The sequence below is a fragment of the Lepidochelys kempii genome, chromosome 11 (assembly GCF_965140285.1).
Source record: "Lepidochelys kempii isolate rLepKem1 chromosome 11, rLepKem1.hap1, whole genome shotgun sequence".
In the NCBI taxonomy this organism is placed as follows: Eukaryota; Metazoa; Chordata; order Testudines; family Cheloniidae; genus Lepidochelys; species Lepidochelys kempii.
In genome coordinates, this window is record NC_136390.1 from 10,282,492 (window position 1) to 10,303,293 (window position 20,802).

Consider the following 20,802-nt stretch of genomic DNA (forward strand, 5'->3'; position numbering starts at 1 on the left):
TGCTCCTGGACCTGCAGGTGGGGTCCTGGCTGCGGGTTCTGTGTCCAGGGCTCTGCTCCTGGCCCCATGCCTGCCCCCAGACTTTGCCCCCTTACCCCTGTCCGAATCGTCTGTGGAGTGTGCATTTGGCCATTTAAAAGCACACTGGCGATGCCTGTATGGGAAGTTGGACATGGCCGATGACCATATTCCTATGCTTATAGCTGCGTGCTGTATGTTCCATAATATTTGTAAAGGGAAGGGTGAAAGCTTCACTCAGGGCTGGACCGCAAAGGCTCAGCGCCTGGAGGTTGAGTTTGAACAGGGCTATTAGAGGGGCAAAGCACGGGGCCATAAGGATCAGGGATGCTTTGAGGCAGCAAGTTGAATCTGAAAGCCACTAATATTTGTTGCTGTGCTCGGGAGTGCAATGCTTGTAATGCTAGGAGGTGATTGGTACACATGATGCAAGAAGGGACCTTAACATAATTGTATGTGCTTTGCAGCGCTCTTTTTGCTTTCACTTAATAGAATAAAGATTGCTTTCAAACAAACACAATTCTTTTATTGAAAGACAACAACCAGAGGAGAGAGTCAAACAAAAAAAATCATCAGCAGGGAGGGTGATGGGAGTTGGGGGAAGGGAAGGTGTAGCGGGGTGGGACTCACCCCTGCGGCGCCTCCTGCTGGTCGTCCAGGGAATTAGCATTTCCTGCCTCCGGAGCGCCCTCTGTAGGCTGGTGTCCTGGTTGCTGCTGGGTCCCGAGTCCCTCCTGGACCCAGTGCCCCTTTCAAGCCGGGGTGCTGCCCCCCTGGCAGTACCCCCACAGATCTGGGTCGTTTCCCCCCCCTTCCCCCAGGAACCCCCACCCTCTATCCCCACCTTGCCTCAGTCTTTGGCTACTAGCCCCCTCTCCCTGGGGCGGACTGCAGTATAATTGCCACTCATCGTCGGCAAGGAGGGTCTGGACCTGCTGCTTCTGCCTACCCTTGGGCTGCCCTCTGCAACCCCAGTACCCTTTTCGTAGTCCTTCATCAAGGCCTGCAGCCTGGGGGTTTCTCAGGCCAGAGCTCCCCAGCTCCTCTGGCCTTTCCCCAGCCCTGCTCCACTTTAGGTACCCTGCTCAGCTCCCAGCAGTCAGGCCCCTCCCTCTCAACATCTAGGAGAGAGACTGTCTCCTCCTGGCCCACTACCCTCTTATAAAGGCCAGCTGGGCCCTGATTGGGGCATGGCCGCAGCTATGGCTGTTTTCCCAATCAGCCTAGGCTTTCTGCTTTCCCTAGCAACAGCCCTCTCGCAGCCTCAGCCCTCTCACAGGGCTGATTTCAAGCCCTTCAGGGCAGGAGCGGGTGACCACCCCACTACAGAAGGTCTCAAGAGGAGGAGGGGTCACAGGACAGCTACAGATTTGTGTATGTCCAGGAATCATACCCAACCTTCTCCTTTGGAGAGTGGAGCCAGGAAGTTGATAACTGTGTGTCGGGGGTGGCGCATGGGAAAGAGTTTTTGCGACAGAGGCTGCAGGGGAGGGCGGGTGTGGAGCTGCTCGGTTTGAAGAGCTAGTATCACCTGGAGTGTATCCGCTTGGTGCTCCATAACTGTAAAGACCTGCTCCGTGGCTTCTTTCTGGAGTGCCGCGTTCTCCTTTCGGTCCCTCTTCTCGCTGTCCCGCCACTCCTTCAATTCTTTTTTCTCAGCGGGGGAGTGCATCATAACCTCACGCATAAAGTCCTCAGTTCTTCTTGGATGCTTTCTAGTTCTGCGCAGCCATTCTGCCGCCGATAACAGAGAGAGAGGCTGTGCTCCCGAGGTCATCTCTGTGAAGTTTAAATGCAACATTTTACGGAAGCAGTATTGTTTGCAACACAGACAACACTTTCATTACTTTAAAACACAGCCAGTACTCTCACACCTGTCACTAACTGGCTGATCCCAGGCAAGCACACATGAGCCACAAGACCTCCAAAATGGTGAGTAGCTGCAGGGGCATGGTAAATCACTGTTCCCGGACCACTGCGAGCGGCCGAAGTTATGTTGGCAGGAGAAGCTCTCCTGCCAATGTAGCGCTGTCCACACCGGCGCATATATGGGTGTAACTTTTGTTGCTCAGGGGAATGATTTATTCACCCACCTGACTGACATAAATTCTGCTGACATAAGCTGTAGTGTAGACATAGCTCTAGCTAAGACACATTGCGGGCCGAAACCAAGAACTGGTACTGTCGACTCTGGCACCACAGGCCCCGTCGAGTCTGGTACCCAGCGAATTTAGTGCTGACGAAGGGCTGGAGGAGGTCCTCGAAAACCCCTCCAACACTTTTGAGGCAGCAAAAAGACCTCATTGAGTTGTCGGTGCCAAGCCCCCTCCCGTGCAGGGAGAAGCCTCTGGCACCACCTAGAAGGGTGCTGTCCAGAGGGAAGTTGGCAGTGGTGCACCGCTTGAGGTCACCTTGTCGGCACCACTCCTGGCACCGCTCCTGGTGGAGTTCAGCATCCTGTTATTCCCCGGCGTCCACGACCCAGCGTGAGGGTATGGCACCGGAGGTGAACCAGCCAGCGGTGCCCAGGGCAATCGCATGTCGGTCCCCAACACCATCGGTCACCCAGCACTGGAGTAGTACGGCACCGAGTTCTAGACATTGATCTTGGTCCCAAGACTCCTGGTACCATTTGCGGTCCCGGTAAACCAGGCACCGCTCCCCAGCACACTGTGACCACTCAACGTTCGGCACCGCCGTGGTCCACTCAGTCAGCATCCTTGGGATCCGAGGCCGACTCTGGTTGCTCTAGCTATAGTAGACATAGAACAATAGCTAGCAGAGAATCCCAACCAGCCTGGCAGCTGCAATGCACCCCCCCTGCCCCGGGTCAGTGGCCCTTCTGGACCCCATGGGCCTACCACCAGCAACAGGGCATCTCCTCCAGAGCCTCTAGGTCCAGACAATCTATGTGATGCCATTCCAGGTCGCCGCACAGGCACCCATCAAGGACAAGGGAGGCCACTCTCTCCAGGCTACCCCCGGACTCATGAGCAGCTGGTGCCGCCAGGCCCAATACCCGAGATGGTGCCAAGCTCTGTGACACCTCAAGAGGTGCCAGCCCTGCAGGGCCCTGAAGTGACCCAGGTCTGTGGGGACACACAGGAGTGTCTAGAGGAGGACAACCAGCAGCACCTCACTTCCTCCTCTTCCCCAGACGAGGCTGTGGTGGGTAAGTCAATCTCAGGACCGCCACCAATAGACCACAGGGCTCATCAGGAGCTGCTCCGCAGAATCACCCTCAGTATGGGCCTTCAGGCAGAAGAAATGGTTGAGCACGAGGATCCTATGGTGGACATTCTGGCCTCCGTGGGTCCCTCCAGAATCGTGCTCCCTCTCATAAAGACCATAGAGTCCAACTACAGCACTATTTGGCAGACCCCAGCCTTCATCACACCAACGGCTATGGCGGGTAGAAAGGAAATACTTCGCCCCTTCCAAGGGCTATGAGTTCCTGTTCTCCCATCCGACGCCTTGTTCCCTTGTCATTTCAGCAGTCAACGAAAGGGAATGACACAGCCAACAAGCCTCGGCCCCCAAGGCCAAGGAAGCTAAGCGTTTGTCCTCTTCGGTAAAAAGGTCTGCTCCCCCGGGGGCCTCCAGCTATGCATAGAATCATAGAAACCATAGAATAGGGACCTCAGGAGGTCATCTAGTCCAACCCCCTGCTCAAAGCAGGACCAATCCCCAACTAAATCATTCCAGCCAGGGCTTTGTCAAGCCTGACCTTAAAAACTTCTAAGGAAGGAGATTCCACCACCTCCCTAGGTAACGCATTCCAGTGTTTCACCACCCTCCTAGTGAAAAAGTTTTTCCTAATATCCAACCTAAACCTCCCCCACTGCAACTTGAGACCATTACTCCTTGTTCTATCATCTGCTACCACTGAGAACAGCCTAGATCCATCCTCTCTGGAACCCCCTTTCAGGTAGTTGAAAGCAGCTATCAAATCCCCCCTCATTCTTCTCTTCTGCAGACTAAACAATCCCAGTTCCCTCAGCCTCTCCTCATAAGTCATGTGTTCCAGTCCCCTAATCATTTTGGTTGCCCTCCGCTGGACACTTTCCAATTTTTCCACATCCAAAACTGGTCACAGTACTCCAGATGAGGCCTCACCAATGTCAAATAGAGGGGAACGATCACGTCCCTCGATCTGCTGGCAATGCCCCTACTTATACATCCCAAAATGCCATTGGCTTTCTTGGCAACAAGGGCACACTGTTGACTCATGTCCAGCTTCTCGTCCACTGTAATCCCTAGGTCCTTTTCTGCAGAACTGCTGCCTAGCCATTCAGTCCCTAGTCTGTAGCGGTGCCTGGGATTCTTCCGTCCTAAGTGTAGGACTCTGCACTTGTCCTTGTTGAACCTCATCAGATTTCTTTTGACCCAGTCCTCTAATTTGTCTAGGGCCCTCTGTATCCTATCCCTACCCTCCAGCGTATCTGCCTCTCCTCCCAGTTTAGTGTCATCTGCAAACTTGCTGAGGGTGCAATCCACACCATCCTCCAGATCATTTATGAAGATATTGAACAAAACTGGCCCAAGGACCGACCCTTGGGGCACTCCACTTGATACGAGCTGCCAACTAGACATGGAGCCATTGATCACTACCCGTTGAGCCTGACAATGTAGCCATTTTTCTACCCACCTTATAGTCCATTCATCTAGCCCATACTTCTTTAACTTGTTGGCAAGAATACTGTGGGAGACCGTGTCAAAATCTTTGCTAAAGTAAAGGAACAACACATCCACTGCTTTCCCCTCATCCACACAGCCAGTTGTCTTGTCATAGAAGGCAGTTAGATTAGTCAGGCATGACTTGCCCTTGGTGAATCTATGCTGACTGTTCCTGATCACTTTCCTCTGCTCTGAGTGCTTCAGAATTGATTCCTTGAGGACCTGCTCCATGATTTTTCCAGGGACTGAGGTGAGGCTGACTGACCTGTAGTTCCCAGGATGCTCCTCCTTCCCTTTTTTAAAGATGGGCACTACATTAGCCTTTTTCCAGTCGTCCAGGACTTCCCCCGATCGCCATGAGTTTTCAGAGATAATGGCCAATGGCTCTGCAATCACATCCGCCAACTCCTTTAGCACTCTCGGATGCAGCACATCTGGCCCCATGGACTTGTGCTCGTCCAGCTTTTCTAAATAGTCCCGAACCACTTCTTTCTCCACAGAGGGCTGGTCACCTCCTCCCCATGCTGTGTTGCCCAGCGCTGCAGTCTGGGAGCTGACCTTGTTTGTGAAGACAGAGGCAAAAAAAGCATTGAGTACATTAGCTTTTTCCACATCCTCTGTCACTAGGTTGCCTCCCTCATTCAGTAAGGGGCCCACACTTTCCTTGACTTTCTTCTTGTTGCTAACATACCTGAAGAAACCCTTCTTGTTACTCTTAACATCTCTTGCTAGCTGCAACTCCAGGTATGATTTGGCCTTCCTGATTTCACTCCTGCATGCCCGAGCAATATTTTTATACTCTTCCCTGGTCATTTGTCCAATCTTCCACTTCTTGTAAGCTTCTTTTTTGTGTTTAAGATCAGCAAGGATTTTGCTGTTAAGCCAAGCTGGTCACCTGCCATATTTACTATTCTTTCTATACATCGGGATGGTTTGTCCCTGTAACCTCAATAAGGATTCTTTAAAATACAGCGAGCTCTCCTGGACTCCTTTCCCCCTCATGTTATTCTCCCAGGGGATCCTGCCCATCAGTTCCCGGAGGGAGTCAAAGTCTGCTTTTCTGAAGTCCAGGGTCTGTATTCTGCTGCTCTCCTTTCTTCCTTGTGTCAGGATCCTGAACTCGACCATCTCATGGTCACTGCCTCCCAGGTTCCCATCCACTTTTGCTTCCCCTACTAATTCTTCCTGGTTTGTGTGAGCAGCAGGTCAAGAAGAGCTCTGCCCCAGTTGGTTCCTCCAGCACTTGCACCAGGAAATTGTCCCCTACACTTTCCAAAAACTTCATGGATTGTCTGTGCACCGCTGTATTGTTCTTCCAGCAGATATCAGGGTGATTGAAGTCTCCCATGAGAACCGGGGCCTGCGATCTAATAACTTCCGTGAGTTGCCAGAGGAAAGTCTCGTCCACCCCATCCCCCTGGTCCGGTGGTCTATAGCAGACTCCCACCACGACATCACCCTTGTTGCTCACACTTCTAAACTTAATCCAGAGACTCTCAGGTTTTTCTGCAGTTTCATACTTGAGCTCTGAGCAGTCATACTGCTCTCTTACATACAGTTTCAGAGTAACAGCCGTGTTAGTCTGTCTTTGCAAAAAGAAAAGGAGTACTTGTGGCACCTTAGAGACTAACCAATTTATTTGAGCATGAGCTTTCGTGAGCTACAGCTCACTTCATCCGATGAAGTGAGCTGTAACTCACGAAAGCTCATGCTCAAATAAATTGGTTAGTCTCTAAGGTGCCACAAGTACTCCTTTTCTTCTTACATACAGTGCAACTCCCCCACCTTTTGTGCCCTGCCTGTCCTTCCTGAACAGTTTATATCCATCCATGACAGTATTCCAGTCATGTGAGGTATCCCACCAAGTCTCTGTTATTCCAGTCACATCATAATTCCTTGACTGTGCCAGGACTCCCAGTTCTCCCTTCTTGTTTTCCAGGCTTCTTGCATTTGTGTACAGGCACTTGAGATAACTCGCTGATCGTCCCTCTTTCTTAGTATGAGGCAGGAGCCCTCCCCTCTCGCGCGCTTCTGCTCGTGCTTTCTCCCAGTATCCCACTTCCCCACTTACCTCCGGGCTTTGGTCTTCTTCCCCCAGTGAACCTAGTTTAAAGCCCTCCTCACTAGGTTATCCAGCCTGCTTGCGAAGATGCTCTTCCCTCTCTTCGTTAGGTGGAGCCCATCTCTGCCTAGCACTCCTCCTCCTTGGAACACCGTCCCATGGTCAAAGAATCCAAAGCCTTCTCTCCGACACCACCTGCATAGCCATTCGTTGACTTCCACGATTTGACGGTCTCTACCCAGGCCTTTTTCTTCCACTGGGAGGATGGATGAGAACACCACTTGCACCTCAAACTCCTTTATCCTTCTTCCCAGAGCCACGTAGTCTGCAGTTATCCCCAAAAGGTCATTCTTGGCAGTATCATTGGTGCCCACGTGGAGAAGCAGGAAGGGGTAGCGATCCGAGGGCTTGATGAGTCTCGGCAGTCTCTCTGTCACATCATGAATCCTAGCTCCTGGCAAGCAGCAGACTTCTCGGTTTTCCCGGTCGGGGCGGCAGATAGATGACTCAGTCCCCCGCAGGAGAGAGTCCCCGACGGCCACCACCCGCCTCCTTCTCTTGGGTGTGGTGGTCATGGAACCCCCAACCCTAGGACAGTGCATCTCATGCCTTCCAATTGGCGGAGTCTCCTTTTGTTCCCTTCCCTCAGATGTATCATTGTCATAAATATAAAGGGAAGGGTAAACCCCTTTGAAATCCCTCCTGGCCAGGGGAAAGCTCCTCTCACCTGTAAAGGGTTAAGAAGCTAAAGGTAACCTCGCTGGCACCTGACCAAAATGACCAATGAGGAGACAAGATACTTTCAAAAGCTGGGAGGAGGGAGAGAAACAAAGGGTCTGTGTCTGTCTGTATGCTGGGTCTTTGCCGGGGATAGACCAGGAATGGAGTCTTAGAACTTTTAGTAAGTAATCTAGCTAGGTATGTGTTAGATTATGATTTCTTTAAATGGCTGAGAAAAGAATTGTGCTGAATAGAATAACTATTTCTGTCTGTGTATCTTTTTTGTAACTTAAGGTTTTGCCTAGAGGGGTTCTCTATGTTTTTGAATCTAATTACCCTGTAAGATATCTACCATCCTGATTTTACAGGGGGGATTTCTTCATTTCTATTTACTTCTATTTTTATTAAAAGTCTTCTTGTAAGAAACTGAATGCTTTTTCATTGTTCTCAGATCCAAGGGTTTGGGTCTGTGGTCACCTATGCAAATTGGTGAGGCTTTTTATCCAACATTTCCCAGGAAAGGGGGGGTGCAAGTGTTGGGAGGATTGTTCATTGTTCTTAAGATCCAAGGGTCTGGGTCTGTAGTCACCTAGGCAAATTGGTGAGGCTTTTTACCAAACCTTGTCCAGGAAGTGGGGTGCAAGGTTTTGGGAAGTATTTTGGGGGGAAGGACGCGTCCAAACAGCTCTTCCCCAGTATCCAGTATTAGTTTGGTGGTGGTAGCGGCCAGTCCAAGGACAACGGGGGGAATATTTTGTACCTTGGGGAAGTTTTGACCTAAGCTGGTAAAGATAAGCTTAGGAGGTTTTTCATGCAGGTCCCCACATCTGTACCCTAGAGTTCAGAGTGGGGGAGGAACCTTGACAATCATCTAGTCCACTCTCCGCATTAGTACCTGTGGAGAGAACATGAAAATGGTTACTTACCTGTATCTGCGTTGCTGGTACATGGACACTCCTCTTTGTTCTTCTGGAGGTCACATGCTGCCAAATTTCTTCACCGTCCTCCTGTCTCCGCAGTGCAGCCTGCTCTGAATCTTCAGAACGTTGTGTCTGTAGAAGCATATCCTGATGTCTGTCCAGGAAAACTTCAGTTTTTCTTATGCAACGCAGGGTCAATACCTGTTGCTCCAGACCTTGAACCTTCTCTTCCAATATGGAGACCAACTTGTACTTTGTACAGACAAAGTTGCTTCTGTCCTGTGGAAGAAAGACAAACATGGCACATCCAGCGCAGGTCACAACAGCTGAACACTCCCCATCCATATTACCTTCTTTCTACGAGCTTCCTCAGGAGTTGTAGTAACTACTCAGAGAAGCCGGCAAGATGTAAGCCTCAGTGGGCTCTCCCCAGGCAAACTCCCTCTGTTAGCCTCTCTGGTGTTCGCCGCTCAGCTGGTTCGCAGCTGAATGGCTTTTTATAACAGTCAGGCCCACTCAAGGCTCACCTGGAACAAAGCACTCCCAATTCACAGTTTTCAGACAACCAACAGGTGACCCTCAATAGACGCAAGTTCAACTCTTGGATGGCAGTGTCCAAGTTTAAGGATCGCCTGCCGCAGGACGCACACCCTGAGTTTGTGGCTTTAATCGAGGAAGGGAAAGCGGTGGCTAAGACTTCCTTGCAAGCCTCCCTCAATTCAGCAGATGCTGCGGCCAGAACCATTGCCTTGGGGGTAGTCCTGTGACGCTCAGTGTGGCTCCAGGCATCGGGCCTCCCTCCAGAGGTCCAGAGTACGCTCCAAGACCTTCCTTTTGAGGGTTCGGGCCTTTTCTCGGACCAAACAGACTGCAGGCTGCATGGCCTCAAGGATTCTAGGGCCACACTGAAGTCGCTAGGGATGCATATGCTGGCAACTCAGAGAAAGCCTTTGAAGCCTTAGCTTCCGCAGCGGAGGCAGTATCAACCCCAACCCAGGCAGGAGCCGTATCGCAGGCGGGGCAGAAATAACAGGTGCAGACAGAACAACGCGCCTAAACAGGGCCAGAATAAGCCCCAACCTGGAGACAAGCAAGGGTTTTGAGGGCGTGCCCTAATACAGTTTACCAGCCCAGTTCCCGGATCCATCCCCATGGTTTTTAAACCGATTATTCCACTTTTACCATGTGTGGTCCCATATAACATCGGACCGATGGGTCTTACGCACAGTACAGGTGGGATACACTCTCCAGTTTTCCTTCTCCCCTGCCTCCCACCCACCTTCCCCGTCCCTCTTCAGGGACCCCTCTCACGAGCAACTCCTTATGCAGGAGGTTCGTTCGCTCCTCGAGACAGGTGCGATGGAGGAGGTTCCGCAGGAGCTAAGGGGAAAGGAGTTTTACTCCTGTTACTTTCTAGTCCCCAAGGCAAAGGGGGGTCTTCAACCCATTTTCGCGGACTCAACAAATTTTTGGTCAAGCTCTGGTTCTGCATGGTCTCCCTGAGCACTATTATTCCATCTTTGGATCCGGGGGATTGGTACACTGCCCTCGACATGAAGGACGCATATTTTCATATCGCTGTTCATCCGGCGCACCGACGCTTCCTCCGGTTTGCCATAAACCAACATAGCTACCAGTTCACGGTTCTCCCGTTCGGCCTCTCCATGGCCCCCTGAGTGTTCACAAAATGCATGTAAGTGGTGGCAGCCTTCCTGCGGAGAAGGCATGACGACTGCCTTCTCACAAATTGTTCCAAGGAAGAGTTTCAGTCCCACGTGACGATGGCAATGGACATGTTTCACAGGCTGGGGCTCCTCCTCAATTTGCCCAAATCTTCTCTCATACCCACCCAAAAGTTAGAGTTTATAGGGACGGTCCTGGACTCAATACAGGCAAAAGCAAGCCTTCCAGAGCCCAGATTCCAGGCCATAGAGCAGATCGTAAATTCAGTGCTTTGGTATCCCACTACCTCAGTCCAGTGTTTCCTACAGCTGATAGAACATATGGCAGCATGCAAGTACGTGGTCAAGCATACCTGACTGAGACTCAGACCCTTACAAGGGTGGCTCACACTGTCTTACCGTCTGTACAGAGACCCCCTGGACTTCGTGGCGACGATCCCGGCTCAAGTGCTAGAATCCCTGCGCTGGTGGCTGGACCAACCAGTGGTCTGTGCAGGGGTCCCCTTCGCCAAGCCCCAGCCTTCTCTGATGTTAGTAACAGACGCATCCGATCTGGGCTGGGGCACACACTTAGGGTACCTGAGGACACAAGGCTTGTGGTCGAGGGACGAGATACCTCTCCGTATCAATCTGAAGGAGCTCAGGGCGGTTCGTCTGGCCTGCCAAACCTTTCATGCCACATTACAAGGTCACAGCGCGACAGTCCTGACAGACATCACCACAGACATGTTTTATATAAACAAATAAGGCGGAGCCCGCTCCTTACCTCTCTGCTGCGAGGCTCTCCTTCTCTGGGACTTCCGTGTAGCCTGATCCATTCAGCTCGAAGCATACTACCTCCCAGGAGTGCGGAATGAGCTTATGGCTCGCCTCAGCAGGTCTTACCACACGCATGAGTAGTCAATCAGGTCGGACATCATACAGGCAGTCTTCCAGAAGTAGGGTTATCCCCAAGTAGAACTCTTCGCCACCAAGAGCAACAGTCAGTGCTCTCAGTTCTGCTCATTCCAAAACCACAGTCTGGGCTCAGTCACCGATGCGTTCTTAATACCATGGGGTGGGGGTCTGAAGTATGCCTTCCCTCCTATCCCGCTTGTCCACCGGGCCCTCCTCAAAATTTGCAGAGACAGGGCGATGGTAAGATCGCCCCGTCTTGGCCCAGACAGCATTGGTATACAACCCTTATAGAGCTGTCCATGGACGCCCCAGTTGCTCTACCCCTCCACTGAGACCTCATCATGCAGGACTATGGGCGCCTCCTTCACCCGAACCTGCAATCTCTGCATCTCCTGGCGTGGAAACTCCGTGGCTAAATTCCATGGAAAGACAGTGCTCTCAGTCGGTGAGACAGATTCTCCTCAGCAGTAGGAAACCTTCCACTAGGGCTACCTATCTGGCAAAATGGAAAAGGTTTTCCTGTTGGTGTGAACCCAAGTGCCTTCAACCACTCCAGGCTACAATCCCAGTTATTCTAGAATACCTCCTGCACCTTAAGCATCAGGGTCTATCCCCTTCCTCCATCAGAGTACACCTGGCAGCCATTTCAACTTTCCATCCAGGGGAGTCTGGGCGCTTAGTGTTTTCTAATCACATTGTGGGGCGATTCCTCCAAGGTGTGGAAAGGGTGTTTCCGTATTCTTGTCCACCTGTCCTAACCTGGAACTTAAACTTGGTCCTCTCCAAACTCATGAGCCCTCCATTTGAGCCCCCGGCCACTTGCTCCCTCCTCTGCCTTTCTTGGAAGGTGGCATTCCTGGTGGCCATTACTTCGGCAAGGAGGGTGTCCGAGCTGAGAGCCCTCACCTCTGAACCACCTTACACAGTGTTTCATAAGGACAAGGTGTAGCTTAGACCACACGCTAAATTTCTCCCCGAGGTAGTCTACCAATTCCACATGGGTCAGGACTTTTGCTTACCGGTGTTCTTTCCAAAACTCCACATGAGCCCAAGACACCGCAACCTACACGTCCTGGGTGTCCGGAGAGCCCTGGCATTCTACATAGAGTGAACAGAACCTTTCCACAAGTCGACCCAATTGTTTGTCGCCATAGCTGACAGAATGAGGGGTCTTTCTGTCTTTGCACAATGCATATTGTCCTGGATCGCAGACAGCAGAGCTGTTCTCCAGTCAATCGTTCCATGACTCTTACCCTCTTCCTATGGTAAGCTTGGAAGTCACCTAATTGGAATGGACGTGAACAATCACTTGAAGAAGAAAAGACAGCTATCTACCTTTTTGTAACTGTTGTACTTCTAGATGTGTTGTTCACATCCATTACAATACCCACCCCCCTTCCCCTCTGTCGGAGTCAATGGCAAGAAGGAACCAAAGGGGGATCGGGCCGGCAGGGTAATATATACACCACCATGAGGGCACTACTCTAGGGGGCTCCCCTGCCATCCCGACGGGAGCTGCTAAGGGAAAAAGTTTCCGACGTCCATGCACGCGGCGCGCACACACCTAATTGGAATGGACGTGAACAATACATTTCGAAGAACAACAGTTACGAAACGTTAGGTAACCGTCTTTTTCACTTAATGCCAAGTTCACTAGCCAAAGGAGCAAATATCAAGAAAGTGCTCCTAAACATGGGTTTCTATTATGGCTGCCACGATGGTATTTGAATCAGACCTGCACTCACCCACTTCCATTTTAAGGCAGAAGCAGAACAATTGGTTATTTTATAAGTCTGTGTTAAATTCCTTATGAAATTTTTCTGTCATAATTTTTTTTCATGATTGTGATAAAAAGCCTCACATTCTTGGGATATTTTCTGTTGTTTGAGCTCAGTACTTTCTACATTGCTTGGTACCTGAACATACTTTTCCAATATTCATCTAATAATGTAGAAATCTGAGGGCAGAACAGAGCTGAACACAGAATCAATCAAAATTCAACTGTTAGTGTATCAGGTCTTAAAAGTGTTTTCCAACTGGGTTCAGAACTGGACTAAAATTATCTTGCCGTCCTCGCCTTTCATACAAAAGACATCTTGTATTACAGAATCAAACTTAAATTACAGTGTAAGACTGTAGGAAAAAAATGTAGTTGCTCTTTGCTCCTTTTGGATAACACAAACCAGAAGAAAATGGGGAAATAATGGGAACAAATGTTCTAATCTTCGAGCAATTTTTAGTGCTGATGATGGTCTGTAGGAAATAGTCTTGGTAGTCTTTTAGACTGAAATCTAGTTCAAGCAAGACACTCTAACAAACAGCAATCCGTGATACTATTGTGTTCATATTTCTCTGTCATCTGTATTAGCTGCTACATATTTGTCTCCTAGAGTATAGTAGTAGATTACTACTGTATGCACTGAACCACACTTTGAATATCTTTTCCATCTCCTTTGGAAGACAAGCTAGAGATACATAAGAGGAACAATGAAAATAATTTCCATCTCTTGAAAAGTAACTTAATTCAAGCAAGTTTATGAATGAGGGATATGAAGTTAACAATACACACACATGCAGATACATTTGAAGCAGGCAATACTCCAGAAGCACAAATAGTTGCGAGAATAAAGTTTTGAAAATTAAAAACCTAAAATATTGGCATTTGAAAAATAGTATGAAAATACTTGTAAAAGAAATAGGCTACACAATGGGATAGCACCAGGATTTATAGATGACTAAGAGGCAAATAGAGCTGGCATGATATAGTTAAAAAGATGTCATACTAAATGGGAAAGGAAAGAGAGCATGGGGTGAAGAAAATAAACTGAAGAGACAAATGTGAAGTCTTTAATTCAAAAAAATTTCCCCCCTCAGTTAAGTTCTTTGGATAATGTACTGAATTAAAATGTGATGTTTCCATCTTGGGTTCATACAGTGAAGTGAATATTTTTGTATCTCTGAGGTTATATATGCAATTATAGGCCTTTACAAAGATAATAGGTCTTCATTTTGCAACTTGCTCAAGGACAGTGTGTCGTTTCTTAACCCATTCTGGAGCATTATTTCAGTACTGATTTAATCTCTGCTGAATCACCAGATTCTTCTTAAGTGATTGCTCATGTCCATTCCACATTAGGTGTGTGCGTGCTGCATGCACTGTTGCTGCAGATTTTTCCCTCAGCGGTATCCATCAGGCCGGGTCTAGCGCCCTTTGATGCTTCACACCTATGTGCTGGTATAGGAGGTGCCACCGGCCCCGCATCCTTTCAGTTCCTTACTTTCCATAATTGTTGCTGGAATAACTCTTCTTGCTTTGGCAAGGCATTTTTCAGTGGTTTCTTCTCTGTATCCTAGTTTATTAATCTTAGTATAGTTTTAGTATAAATATTGTATATAATACTAGTGTAAATAGTTAGAACCTTTCCTTTATTGTTGAGGTGCTCCCTTCACCCCTGGGTCTGGGCATGCCCAGCCCCGGGCTTCAAACCTTGTACCTCCTGTGTAAGCCTATGCCCGTGAGTGACCCAGACTCCAGTTGTCTGAAGTGTTTGGGAGGATACCATAGGAGGAGGGTAGGAGTCATGAAACTGAAGTGTAAGAGAGCGCCGTCAGATTTATCAGGACTTTTAAGTCCCGTAAGAAGAAAGACAGAGAGATTAGACAGAAGGCTACCCTAATGGAAGCTGCTCTTAGACCGGCTTTGGAGCCAAGCCTCTCAGATTCGGCACCAAGCACTTTGGCCTTGGTGCAAAGTGCTCCTCTGGCACCACACATATCCTGGCACCATTTGCCATCTCCAGTGCCAAGGAAGAAACATAAAAAGCACTGCTCCGAGAGAGGGTGCTCACTAGTGCCTAGGAAAGGCAGGGAAAGGGAAGGTAGTAGAGTGCTACCTTGTCGTGCCACTCCTCCACCCCTGGTCCTATAGTGGCACCGTTGACTGTGGCCAAAACATTGAGTCCAGTGCGGGATCCCCGCCTATGCCAGGAAGTCGTCATGGCACCAGCGGAATCGCAGTGTCTTCAACCCCAGAGTCCTTAGCGTGGCCAGAGACTTCTTATTGCCAACTCCAGTGGGACAACCACTGGCTCCAATGAGCTCGAGTGGAAGAGAGCATGGTGTTCCAAGCTTCTTCCCGGCACCGGGACCTTGGATACTTTCCAGGGGCAAGCTTACCCTGCTTCCTTCTACGAGATTGTCCCCGGGCCCTCAACACCGATCTGCGGAAGTGAGGGGTACCCGCACCCCTGTGGTCCTCTCGGAAGGACTCATCACCTGAGTCCGAGGTGGAGCCCTCCCAAGAATACCCATCCCAAGAACTGCCACCAGTACCCGTTTTACATGCTGCTGGACCCCGGTGCAGGTCCCCCCACCAGTACTTGGTCAGGTGGACAGTGGCCTATACAATGGCCATTCTGGAACCCATTGGGGTTTCCCCTGCTACTGTGTCCGTCTTCTCACCAATCAGACTCGGTTGGTTGCTTCTAAGAGGAGGGCCCTTGCACCACTTCACTTGGCATTGGACCTTGACTCTGGTGCCAGTACACAGGACGTGGACCCCATGAAGGTAGTTGAGGCTGAAAAAGTGGAAGAAGCCCCCTCTCACCCTCACCGGTACAGGTCTCTTCCTTTTTCTCCTCCTCCCCAGATGAGGCCAACCTTGGACCGAGCAGCTCACTGCCACAAGGTGACTTTAGAGCCCATCAGGAGCTTCTAAAGAGCATAGTGGCTAACCTGGGGCTAGAGGTTGAGACGCTCAAGGAAGCATCCCACAGCCTCATTGACATTCTGGCTGCACCAGCACCATCTAAGGTGGCTCTGTCCATTAACAAGACTGTAATGGGTCTGGTCAGAGCCCTGCTGCAGACCCCATCTTCTCTCCCTGCCACTTCAAAGAGGGAAGAGAAGAAATACTATGTGCCAGCCAAAGGGTACGAATACCTATACTTTAACCCCCCTCCTGGCTCCCTAGTTATATTGGCAGCCAATGAGAGGTCGAGACAGGGCTAAGCAAGTGCTACCCACAAACAGAAGGGCACAAAGAAACTCTATCTGTTTGGGAGAAAATTCGACAGGTGGACTCCCAAGCCCTGCTGGGGAGATACGATTACAATTCGTGGGACTCCTTGTACATATTTAAAGACTGTGTCTCAGGACTCAAGGCAGGAATTTTCTGCCCTCTTAAAGGAAGAAAAGAATGTTGCCAGAGCCTCACTCCAGGCGGCACTGGACGCAGCTGACACACAGCCAGGATGATGGCCTCTGCAGTGGCCATGAGGTGATGCTCTTGACTGCAGTCCTTGGGGCTACCTCAGGATGTTCAGCAGTCAATTCAGGACCTCCCTTTTGAAGGCTCATCATTTTTTTCGGTGCAAACAGACACAAAGATCCATGGCCTAAAGGACTCAAGGGCTGCCTTCAGGTCGCTAGGCCTCTATGCTCCATCTATTTTGAGGAAGCACTTTAGACCGCAACAGCCGGTCCACTTTTCAGCTCCACCACCAAGACAGGACCTGTTAAAAAGAAGGGCAGAGGTTACAATGTCATCAACCACTTCTATCCACCTCACCTTCGATGCCGGGCTCACATAGGTACTCCAGTGGCCCCAAGCATGCCTTTTGAAAGTGCACTCAAGGGTGCTATATCAGTTCCCGCTTTGAATCCTGCCACACCCCCACCCCTTTGATTTTGGACTGATTTTGCCACTTCAGCCCAGTGTGGTCCCACATCACATCGGATCCCTGGGTGCTAAATAGAGTGGTAGACGGTTATACCTTTCAGTTTTCATCCACCCCTCCCTCCCATCCTCATCCTTCAGGAAACCTTCTCACGAGCAACTCCTAGGCCAAGAGGTGTAGATCCTCCTACGGATGGGGGCTGTGCAAGAGTCACCTCAAAAATTGAGAGGGAAAGGATTTTACTCCCGATATTTCTTAATCCCAAAGACCAAGGGAGGGGGAGGGTTTCATCCCATCCTGGACCTGGTTTGCCTCAACAGTTATCTCAAGAAACTGAGGTGCCGTCTGGTCTCCCTGGCCTCCATTATCCCCTCCCTCAATCCAGAGGACTGGTGCTCTGCCCTCAATCTAAGGATACTTACTTTTACATTTCCATCTTCCATTGCCACAGAAGATTCTTCAGATTTATCATAAACCAGACCCATTACCAGTTCGCCCTCCCTTGCATTTGGCCTGTCTGCAGCCCCTCAGGTTTTTACAAAATGCATGGTGGTGGTAGCAGCCTTCCTCAGAAAGCAAGATGTTCAAGTCTACCCGTATCTTGATGATCAAGGGTCTTGATGATCAAGGGTTGCTCAGAGGCCCAAGTAAAGAACAGCACAGGCCTGGTCCAAGACACCTTCTGAACACTGGGCCAGTTGATAAACGAGCAAGTCGATTCTCATTCCAGTACAGGGGATAGAGTTTATCGGGCCAGTGCTTGACTCAACCCAGGTCATAGCCTTCCTTCCAGAGGCTCGATTCCAGACAGTGTTGGCTCTGATATCCCAGGTCATGGCCCACCCAGTCAGAACAGCCCAGGTTTGCCTCAAGCTCCTGGGACACAGGGCCACGTTAACTTCCGTGTCATGCAAAGCTGCACCTCAGGTTCCTGCAGGTGTCATTAGCTTCAGTGTATTCGCTGAAGAGACACCACTTGGACTCAGTAGTTACTGTTCCGGCCCCGGTCCTTGCCTCCTTCAACTGATGGAAGAGACCCCCAGTCGGCAGGGGTGGGCATTCCCTTTGTTGCCCCCCAGCCATCCATGTCCCTCGTGTTGAACGCTTCAGACCTAGGTTTGGGAGTCCACCTTGATCTCCTCAGGATGCAGGGCCTGTGGTCCCAGGAAGAGCTCTCCTGGGCACAAAAATGTCAGGGAGTTAAGAGCCATCTGCTTACCTTGCCCAGCAAGGTAGTGCGAGTACTGATGGACAGCACCACAGCCATATTCTACATCAACAAGCAGGGAGGAGTATGTTCCTCCGCCCTACAGCAGTAGGCCATCCATCTATGGGACTTCTGCGTAAAGCACTTCATCCACCTCAAGGCTTCCCATCCTCCAGGAGCCCGGAACTCCCTGGCTCATCACCTCAGCAGATCTCTCTCCTCTTACCACGAGTGATCCCTTCACCCAGAGGTCACCAGGTTCATCTTCAAAAGGTAAGGATCTCCCCAGGTAGATCTGTTCATGACCAAGCAGAACAGGAAATGCCATCAGTTTTGCTGACTGCATGGGCACAGCCCGGGCTCCCTTTCAGATTCCTTCCTGCTTCCGTGAACAGAGCTCCTGTACTGTGTATTTTCTCCAGTTCTTCTAGTACACAGTGTCCTTCTAAAAATCAAGCGGGACAGGGTGAGAGTTATTCTTATAGCCCTGGCATGGCTGTGCCAACACTGATTCAGCATGCTGCGAAACTTATCAGTAGCACCCCTGCTAGCACTCCCACTCTGTTTGGACCTGATTTCACAACACCACATCCATTTGCTCCACTGAATGTTGGGTCCCTTCACATGACCACATGGAAGCTCCATGGCTGAATCTGGAGGAGCAAGCCTGTTCAGAACACATTTGACAAGTCTTGCTGGGTAGTAGGAAGCTGTCCACTAGGGCTACCTACCTCACCAAGTGGAAATGTTTCTTGATATGGTCATCCCAACAAGGCCTTTCTCTGGCTTGGTTTTCCTTCTGTCTGTTCTGGAGTACATGCTTCACCTAAAACGACAAGGTGTGGCCCACACATCTGTCAAGGTACACCTAGCAGCAATTTCAGCCTTCCAGCCGCCAGTGGACAGGTCAGTTTTCTCTCTCGAGATGACAATTCGCTTTCTTAAGGGGTTAGAGAGACTTCACCCTCAGGTTTGCAAACCAGTTCCCCCCACGGGATTTGAACTTGGTCCTATCGAAACTCACAGGCCCTCCCTTTGAGTTGCTAGTATGTCCTCTGCTGTTTCTCTCCTGGAAGGTTGCCTTCCTGGTAGCAATTACCTCAGTTAGAAGGGTCTTTGAAATCAGGGCCCTTATGTCAGAACCATCATACTCAGTTTTCTTCAAGGACAAGATTCAACTGCACCCCCATCTGCCTGCCAAAGGTGGTCTCGCAATTCCATAGCAACCAAACCATTTTTCTGCCAGTCTTCTTCTCGAAGCGGCACAAGAATTCAGAAGAGCGGCAGCTTCACTCATTGGATGTTAGGTGTGCCCTTGGCTTCTACATCGAGAGAACTAAACTACTTCGCAGATCCATGCAACTCTTTGTGTCAATAGCAGAGAGGATGAAAGGCCTACTGGTTTCAGGCTAAAGAATCTCATCCTGGATAACCTCCTGTGTTCAGGCATACTACGAGCAAGCGAATGTTCCATCACCTGCCATCTTGACTACTCATTCCACGAGAGTGCAGGCCTCTTCAGCAGCACTTCTGTCCAAAGTTCCAGTCCAAGACATTTGCAGGGCCTCAACATGAGCAACACATCTTGAAGAACAGTTGTTACAGAAGGTCAGTAACTGTTCGTTTGGGGTTGTTTGGGACCTCCAATCTAAGAATTGAACATGCTTGACCCTGCTTAGCTTGTGATGTCTATCAAAATCACAGCATGAGATAGTATAGCTGCAGTTTCATATTACAAAGAAAGGATAACACATCTAATCATTAGATTTATAACAGATATTTTTTCTTTTATTTAATAGTTAATATAATTTAACTCCCAGATAAAGAGTCAATAAAATGTTTCCTTTAGATGGTGTGGGATGGTGTTTTTCTTGGTCTAAAGTATCTTTTATAAGTTTCCTTAATAGATTTCAGAGTAGCAGCTGTGTTAGTCTGTCTTTGCAAAAAGAAAAGGAGTACTAGTGGCACCTTAGAGACTAACCAATTTATTTGAGCATAAGCTTTTGTGAGCTACAGCTCACTTCATTGGATGCATCCGATGAAGTGAGCTGTAGCTCATGAAAACTTATGCTCAAATAAATTGGTTAGTCTCTAAGGTGCCACTAGTACTCCTTTTCTTAATAGATTTGAATTGAAATTAATGTTGAATGAGTGGCATTCATCAGTTTTTCTTACAGGTACATGTTAGATTGTTAACTTGATAAACTATCTATCAACCTTTTCCTGAGATTTTTTCCTTCCTACATTTTAAAGCTCCTGCCATGTTCTATGACATTTAGCCATTTGTGGCTTGAAGTGTTGCCTAAATGCTGATTAAGCTTAGCTTATGTTTCCCATTTTTAGGCCATATCTTTGTTTCTTATGACTATGTTCTTGCAGCAGTAACAGAGGGTTCACATATCATTTTTAAAAAATAACCATCAAAATAAATTTTGAAATCACCTCCACTCTCATCTTAATGTACAAAGGGTGTATCCCTTTTGGAGATTGAAAATGATTTCGTCTGGCTTGCTAGCTAGCTTATCCCTGACTGCTTTTTTAGACTTCATGTCTTTTATAAATTCCAAAAGGTCTTGGCATCTCAAGTCTGATTACATTTGCAAAAGTCAAAGTGGAAGGTTTCTGGCTCTATTCCTTGTATATAAGAGACCTCAAAAACTCCTCCATGTGTGTGCTGACTGTGTCAGTGCTGGATGTGTGTGTTCAGTATCTGTAGTGTTTGGGACTAATACCTTTGTTTTGATTTCCAGCCTTTAGCTTTTAGACCCAGGTGAGGGTGCATCGGGGGTGGGGCAAGGAAAGGGAAATTGTATTTTGCTACATGGCTGTTCTAAATAGCAGAATAAGACGATTCTGTCTCAGAACAACTAAGGGTCTAATCTTATCTTGCTTTTAGTGTAAATCTTCCATTAGTGTGGAAGTAAATAATGTAATGAAAATA

General features: G+C 49.1%; 1 protein-coding gene across 3 annotated transcripts in view; it reads left to right on the forward strand.

Moving 5' to 3' along the window:
• The window catches only part of SLC49A4 (solute carrier family 49 member 4), a 188,019-nt gene that overhangs the window by 80,519 nt on the left and 86,698 nt on the right, over positions 1-20,802 (forward strand). The gene's annotated exons all lie outside the window — the stretch shown is intronic.